The 8,425-nt window shown below is 44.1% G+C and overlaps 1 protein-coding gene across 1 annotated transcript in view; it reads left to right on the top strand.

Annotated features, from left to right (window-relative positions):
- Window positions 1–557: 557 nt before the first annotated feature.
- The window catches only part of TIMM17A (translocase of inner mitochondrial membrane 17A), a 30,286-nt gene continuing 22,418 nt past the window's right edge, over window positions 558–8,425 (top strand). The window contains exon 1 of the mRNA XM_056557515.1: window positions 558–624. The gene's annotated coding sequence lies outside the window, so the exon portion shown is untranslated. The remainder of the gene's footprint in view (window positions 625–8,425) is intronic.

Here is an 8,425-nt window from a genome sequence, read left to right as displayed (position 1 = left end):
TCCACACTTCGGAATTCGTGAATGGAAAATCCACTTGGAAATTTCCGCCTTAAGAAAGGCGTTGCTCTCGGAATCTCCAGGCGGAAATTTTCTGCCCGGAGATTCCGTAGTCTGAACCTAGCCTAAAGGTCCTTTATACCTAACACACATAACACTATACATAATACATATTGCTACGGTGGAGACACTGCAGGAGAGCCCCTAGGAGACAGTGGGACTCAACCTGACAGGGCCTAAGTACTGTCTGGGACTATATCCCGTACTAGGACATCACAGCGCACTTTTATGCTCCCCCCCCCCCCCCCCGTACGCAGCTGCAAATGCTGCCAGGCTGGAGCGCTGAGCGCTATGTGTGCCCCTCACTCACAGAGCGGTGTATGGCACCGCACTCCTCTATCTGTCAGGAGCGCAGGACCGTCACATTACTACCTCCTTCTCCCCAGCCAGATTTCTAACTGCTGGTGGTATAGGACCTGTGATGATGTCAACATCATGTGACCAGTCACATGTTGGGGCGGAGCTGATTAGGATAGAAGAAATGATGACTGAAGGACCTGTGTGAGGCTGTGGAGGAGGCGGTGCTGAGCTGCGCTGGAGTGGAGTTGCATGTCACCCCAGTAGGAAGTAGGGTGACCACATTTACTAACTGCCATTCAGGGACACTTACTTTCACAAGTACATTTCGTCAAACTTATATGTGAAACTGGCATTGGGCATTATATGTTGAGGCACAGGACAGCCCCCTCCCCCCCCCCGACATATGTCCCTTACTTATGATGACCCCTGTCCTTTGCCCCTCACATATAATGCCCCGTGTCCTGTGCCCCTCACATATAATGCCCCCTGAGGGAGCAGGACAGGGGGCATTATATGTGAGGGGCACAGGACATGGTATTATATATGAGGGGCACATGACAGAGGGGCATTATATGTGAGGGGCACAGGACATGATCAACTTATTTATGTATATAAAGCTTTCTTTACCATAAAAACTTACCATGGATCAGTCAACCTGAGGAACTGGTCACAGCAGGGACAGGTGAGGGCTTCAAAACAGGCTTAGGTACATTCTTAGAACAAAATAACAATAATGCATATGCATAACTATAGAATCACATCCCCTCCCCTTCATTCACCTGTACCCTTCCCTCCAATCCTTGGTTGAACTTGATAGACATGAGTCTTTTCTCAGCTTTACTATGTGACTATGTAACAATATGGTCCTGGCAGAGATTCTGATACTATGATCTAAGGAAATGGTGTCAATATTAATACATAATAAGGCTAGTTGAGGAGAGATAATAACAGGGTATCTCCATACCCAAGAAAGAATATTACCATTTTTTCTGAAGGGTTGACATGTTATTTGAGTTATTACATCTCCAACATTGATCTGAAGTGTTAAAAAGCTTGGCTAGTAAAGATGGAGGGGAAGATTTATCAAGACCTGTGTAATGGAAGAGTGGTGCTGTTGCCCACAACAACCAATTAGACTGCTTCTTTCATTTTATAGAGGTCTTTTTAAAATTGAAAGAAGCGATCTGATTGGTTGCGTAGACAACTGCACCGCTCTTCCTCTATACAGGTTGTGATAAGTCTCCCTCATAGTGTAGTATTTACGGTATAGACTTTTTCTACAGTTTTCCAAGTATGGTTCTATCCGTATTTGATAATATTAAGAGACAATCTTAGAAAAGTTCAAGCAAAATAAAATATCCTATCAAAGACAGAAGCCACACAAGGGGATCCTATAATAAGAGATAATACTTTATTATGGATAATTTAATACAAATAAAATCAAAAGATCATTAAAATGCAACACAGACATAATAAAGTATTATCTCTTATTATATGATTCCCTTGTTTGGCTTCCTTCTTTGATAGGATGTTTTGTTGCAGTTTTTTGAACCACTGGATCTGGTTTCCTTTATGTACAACTTATTTTGTGTCCCTTTGCGCTTGTGGTATTTACTGAAGTTCAAGCGAGTTAAAGGGGTACTCCGGCACTAAGACATCTTATCCCCTATCCAAAGGATCTAAAGCCATACTGGGACAGGAAGAGGACCTGGACATCCACCTGAATTCAGGATGCTGCTGCCTTAGCTTATGTATCAGCAAAGCTTCATTCCTGTACTGCAGGGGTACTAAACTAGTTTACTAAAGGTCCACTTACTTGGGTGCAGACATTTAGTAAACTAGTTTAGTACCCCTGCAGTACAGGAATGAAGCTTTGCTGATACATAAGAGCCAAAGCAGATTCATAAAACTAAATTCCAGCATGTATTACTGTGGGTGACATGCCCATATGAGGCAAATCTGAAACTACAAGCATGTTGCAAATTGCATACAAGGGTGTACACAAGGAAAGAGTTATGAGGTTAAAACCTGACTCGTCCCCATGGCTTTCCTCCTAACGCTGTTATAAGTTAGGACCTTTTTACATTGTGCCTCTTAATCTCCATTGGACTAAGGCATAAATACAGTCTTATAGGTACCAGGGCAAATTTTGGACTTGGGCCCCCTTCTGTTCCTGCTCCCCTCCTCTCCTAACTGTAAAAATAGGAAACGGAGCTTCTCTCCATCTCCATAGCACCCGCAGCCAGTACAGCAAATAAAATTGGGTTTTGCGCTGGCTACAGGTTCTATAGAGACAGTGCAGGAGGCTACATGCCCTTAAAGGGGTACTCCGGTGCTTACACATCTTATCCCCTATCCAAAGGATAGGGGATAAGATGCCTGATGCGGGAGTTCTGCAGCTGGGGACGCCCATGATCATGCACGCGGCACCCCGTTTGTAATCAGTCCCCGGAGCGTGTTCGCTCCGGGTCTGATTAAGGGCGACCGCAGGGCCGGCGGCGTGTGACGTCACGCCTCCGCCCCCGTGTGACGTCACGCTCCGCCCCTCAATGCAAGCCTACAGGAGGGGTGGTGTGACAGCTATCAGGCCACCTCCCGTAGGCTTACATTGAGGGGCGGAGCTGCTCTGCTTCCTCTAGTACAGTTTATAATCCAGCTTTTACCAGTGTAAACTAAGCCCCTATAAAATCCAGACAGCTTGCAGCCTTTTCAAAAGAGGAGCATTCCCATGCACACTGACCAGCAATACAAGGTGCTAAATTATCATTTATATGCAAAATTATTTATCTTGGGTCATTTTATGTACTCATTTCTTGTGTATTTGCATTACATAGGTTCCACATAACTGCTTTATGTTCATACAATGCATGCATTTTGGGCAAAAAGCTTTGCAAATGTAAAATATAAACTTTTGGCATAAAATGCAGGTTTTTCTTGTGTATGTGCACCATATAGGTTTCATTTGGCTGCATTAGAGTTATGTAGAGCATGCACTTTAGGCACAAAGCTTTGCAAATATAAACATGTTTGTGCAGACTTCATGACAGAGGAGAGGGAGGGGGGAGAAGGAGGGAAGGATCAAGTTCAAGAAATTCCCCCAGCTTCCAAGAGAACTACCAGAACATTGAGCAAGGTAAAATATAGATCGATATGTATTTTACATGTAAAAACATGCATATTATTATGCATACAGATCTTATGTCACATTACTGCACTTACTTGAGGATTTTTTTTAAACCCTTCCCATCCCATGACATATGCATGCATCCCAGTTGCTGACATGTTCACGCTACTCGATGTACACATACGCCCTAGTGATCTCCTGCACCGCATGATGCGCTGCAGAAGATCAGCGCACAGCCAAGGTCCCACTGCCGTTGCTGAGACCGGGATTGCACCTGTTTTGGTAGCATTAACCCCATAGAGGCCTCTCTGAGATGACATCTATGAGATTGACAGGGGAAGGGGGCCATCAGCTGGCCTCCTGTCTGCCTAGTATGGAAGCCTGAAAAAATAAAAGACGACAGGAGCGCTTCCATGTGCGGGACCACCAGCAAATGAATGAATAAAGAAGGTGAATATTAAGCTCACCTTTCACAGTTGTGCAATAACGAGGCACAACGCTCAAAGAACAGATAATGGAGATCGCATGGATTACTTCAGGGCTGCTGCAGGCTCCCCACGCCGCAATGGCGTGTAACGATTCAGGATAGATCACAATAGGATTTAAGGGCAGTAATCCCGCGCTGCCAAACCTCCAGAAAAGTGAGAGTTCTTGTATATAATATATTCATTTATTAAACACACAACGCGTTTCAAAGCCGAGATGGCTTTTTCATCAGGCATCCTAATGAAAAAGCAATATCGGCTTTGAAACGCGTTGTGTGTGTTTAATATATGAATATATTATATACAAGAACTCTCACCTTTCTGGAGGTTTGGCAGCGCTGGATTACTTCCCTTAAATCCTATTGTGATCTATCCTGAATAGTATGGCAGCCTGTGAGGTCCAGCCATCAGCTAGATTGCACAGGCTGAGTGTCAGGTAATCCTCACAGTTATGCTGTGCTGCAGAACAGATGTATAAAAATAAAAGGTTTTTCAATAAGTAAATAAAGTGTAAACAAATTAAATAAATGCCCCTTTCTCATTAATGTCCTGTATTGTCACCCCCCAAAAAAATGCCAAAACCTATAATGTTATTTATCCCCTGCGGTGAACGCTGGAAAAAAAAAGTGCAAGAATCACAAATTTAGGTCCAAAATGTGGGCTAAAAAAGATCAAAAGTGTTGGACAAAAAATAAAAAGGTATAACGGTATCAAAAGATGATAACACAAAAAGGAAAAAAAAGGATTTTGTTGTGGAAACCCCCCACAACAAAAAGCTATAAAAGTTGGGTATTGCCATTGTACCTTCCCACAGAATAAAGATGCCAAAAATGTTACCTTACTGTGAACGCAATAAAAATAAGCCTGACATTTTCCAGTTTTTCACAATATTTTGGACAATATTTTTTTGGACAGAGTTTGTTTGTTTGTTTTTTTTTACAAAAAATGCTGCATGTATCAACAAAGAGTTACTACTAAAATAAGGTACAATATGTAAAAAAAAATAATCAGAATCACATTGCTCAGTTAAAGCATGTCAAAGTTATTACCATTTCAAGAGACACATGCCAGATGTCAAAAATTGGGCCCAGTCATTCACGGGGTACTCCGGTGGAAGATAATTTTTTTTCAAGCCAACTGGTTTGAAAGTTAAACAGATTTGTAAATTACTTAAAAAAAAATCTTTATCCTTCCAGTACATATCGGCTGCTGTATGTTCCAGAGGAAGTTGAGTTGTTCTTTTCAATCTGAACACAGTGCTTGCTCTCTGCTGACACCTCTGTCTGTATAAGGAACTGTCCAAAGTAGGAGCAAATCCCCATAGCAAACCTCTCCTGCTCCAGACAGTTCCTGACATGGACAGAGGTGTCAGCAGAGAGCACTGTGGTCAGGTAGAAAATAACTATACAACTTCCTCTGGAGCATACATCAGCTTATAAGTACTGGAAGGATTAAGATTTTTTTTATAGAAGTAATGTACAAATTTGTTTAACTTTCTGGCACCAGTTGATTTGAAAAAAATTGTTTACCACCTGAGTACCCCCTTTAAGGTAAAAACCAGTGTGAGATTTAGGTAAAAACCAATGTGAGATTTAGGGTACATTCACACTGCGGAGATTCCGTCAGGCAGCACTGTGCCATCACCATTGACGGCTCTGCAGTACTCGCGGAATTCTGCATAAAGAATGAACATGTTCTTTCTTTGCACGGAACAGTATCTGTTGGCTTGCTCGTGTTTGTTGACCCTCCCGCTACGTTTTTTGACTACGCACCTTTGCCGTCTGGCTTGACCTTCTGCTAAGTCAGACTATGCCTCTGCCTTACCCTTCTGTACCTCGTGTTTGCCCAGCGACCTGGGTGGTTGATTCATATCGGGGGTTACAACCTGGGTGTCGTCTGCCGCAGCAAGCCCATCCTGCCTTGAGGCGGGCTCTGGTGTAGACCAGTGGCACCTTAGACTCCGCTCCCCGATACGGCCCGTGTCATCTGCCACATAGGTTAGAGGATCTGCATCCTGGACCGTTACAGCAAGATCTGGCCATGGATCCCACTGGGGTTCCTTTTGCCCAATAACCTGGATCTCGCCTCTATCGTGGCTCTCCAGTCGCAGCAGTTGGCCCAGCAGGCGCAACAGTTGAACCAGTTGTCTGCCATGATGCATGTTGCCTCTCGCTCCTGCAGTCATCATGGGATCCAAGCTCCGTTTGTCTCTTCCTGAGAAGTATGAAGGGAATCCCAAGTCTTGCCGTGTCTTCATGACTCCATGCACATTGAACTCATGGCGGAACAGTTCCCTACAGAACGTGCAAAGGTGGCTTTTATCGTCAGTCTTTTAACTGGAATGGCCCTGGCCTGGGCAAACCCGTTATGGGATCGCAGTGATCCACTCACAGCTAAACTCCGGGCTTTCTTGTCTCCATTCCAGGGTGTCTTTGAAGAACCTGCACAAGCTTCCTCTGCTGAGATGGCCTTGCTGAGTCTTTTTCAGGGCAACTCCTCTGTGGGCGAATATGCCATCCGTTTTTGTACCCTGGATTCGGAGTTATCTTGGAATAACAAAGCTCTTTGCACCACTTTCAAAAGAGGACTTTCTAGCCAAATTAAGGATGTCCTTGCTGCTTGGGAATTGCCTTCTACCATGAATTAACTCATAAAGTTGGCCTCTTGGATTGATATCCGTTTCTCTGAACGATGTGAAGAGCTACGTCAATAAAGGGAGTCTGCACAACCTTGGCGCTTTCCTTGCCTGGCTCCAGTCTGTCAGCAAACACTGCAACCTTCTTCTTTGCCTCCCGCAGTGGAGTTAATGCAGGTGGATCGGTCTCGCCTGACTCAGCAGAAACTAACTCGCCGACGAGCTGAGAATCTTTGTCTCTACTGTGCCAGTGCAGATCACTTCCTCAGAGATTGTCCTCTGTGTCCTCAGTCACAGGGAAACGCTTGCACCTAGGGTTTGTGGGCGAGGCCTCAATAGGTGTGAATACTTCCTCTCCATGCTTGAATTTGATGGCCCAGCTTTCTACCCCCCAAAGAGACTATTTCCATTCTTGCCTTCCTGGACTCTGGTTCTGCAGGAAATGTTATTGATGCCTCCTTGGTACATAGGTATCGTCTGCCCGTGTCCCGCCTATTGAAGCCTTTGTACATCTCTTTTCGGTCAATGGAGAAAAACTGGACTGTATTGGGCTATTCCGCACGGAACCCGTATCTATGCAGGTTGGGGTCCTGCATAAAGAAAATTTGTCTTTCTATGTACTTCCTCATTGTACCTCCACTCTCCTACTTGGCCTTGCTTGGTTGCAACTACATGCCCCACAGCTAGATTGGAAAACTGGAGAAGTACTCTGTTGGGGATCTTACTGCAATAATAACTGTTTCCGTACACTACCATCTAAGTTGGTGTCTCCATCTATTCCTCTGCCCGATTTGCCATCATTTATTCTGGACTTTGCTGACGTCTTCAATGAGAAGCAAGCTGAAGTTTTACCACCTCATCGTCCCTACGATTGTCCTATAGACGTTTTGCCCGGGACCACACCTCCTCAGGGCAGAATGTACCCTTTATCTGTTCCAGAGACCAAGGCAATGGCTAATTACATCTGTGAAAATCTACAGAAATTATTTATTTGGAAGTCTTCTTCCCCTGTAGGAGCCACATTTTTCTTTGTGGAAAAAAGATAGATGTTTGTGACCTTGCATTGATTATCGAGGCTTGAATAAAATTACAGTCAAGAACTGCTATCCACTTCCACTGATCTCGGAAATGTTTGATCGTCTGCGTGGAGCGAGGATCTTCTCCAAACTTGACCTTCGTGGGGCCTATAATTTGATCCGTATTCGTGAAGGAGATGAATGGAAGACCTCTGCCAAGTCCTACAATGTCTCAGAGACAATCATCTCTATGCAAAACTTAAGAAGTTTACTTTTGAAAATAAAAACAGTCTTCCTTTTCTGGGTTACATCCTTACTAGTTAAGGTCTACAAATGGTCCATAAAAAGTTGTCTGCTGTTCTGAACTGGCCACGACCTTCCGGCTTAAAAGCTATTCAGTGCTTCCTCGGTTTTGCCAATTACTATCGGCAATTTATTCTTCATTACTCCACCTTGGTAGCGCCTATTGTCTCTCTCACCAAGAAGACTTCTATACCTAAGGTTTGGACTTAAGAGGCTGAAGAAGCTTTAAAACAGCTAAAGTCCACCTTCGCTTCAGCCCCGGTTTTATCACGACCCGATCCTAGCAAGCCTTTTCTTTTGGAGGTGGATGCTTCTTCAGTCGGAAACGGTGCTGTTTTGATGCAGAAGTCTTCTAAAGGAAGAATTGTAACTTGCGGTTTCTTCTTTAAGACCTTCTCTATTGCGGAAAAGAATCATACCATTGGAAATCGCAAGGTTTTGGCTATAAAGCTGGCTTTGGAAGAATGGCGTCATCTCTTGGAGGGCTCTGTAGATCCGGTTACAA

The sequence above is a fragment of the Hyla sarda genome, chromosome 2 (genome assembly GCF_029499605.1).
Source record: "Hyla sarda isolate aHylSar1 chromosome 2, aHylSar1.hap1, whole genome shotgun sequence".
Classification (NCBI taxonomy): Eukaryota; Metazoa; Chordata; class Amphibia; order Anura; family Hylidae; genus Hyla; species Hyla sarda.
This window is presented reverse-complemented; position numbering and strand designations above follow the sequence as displayed.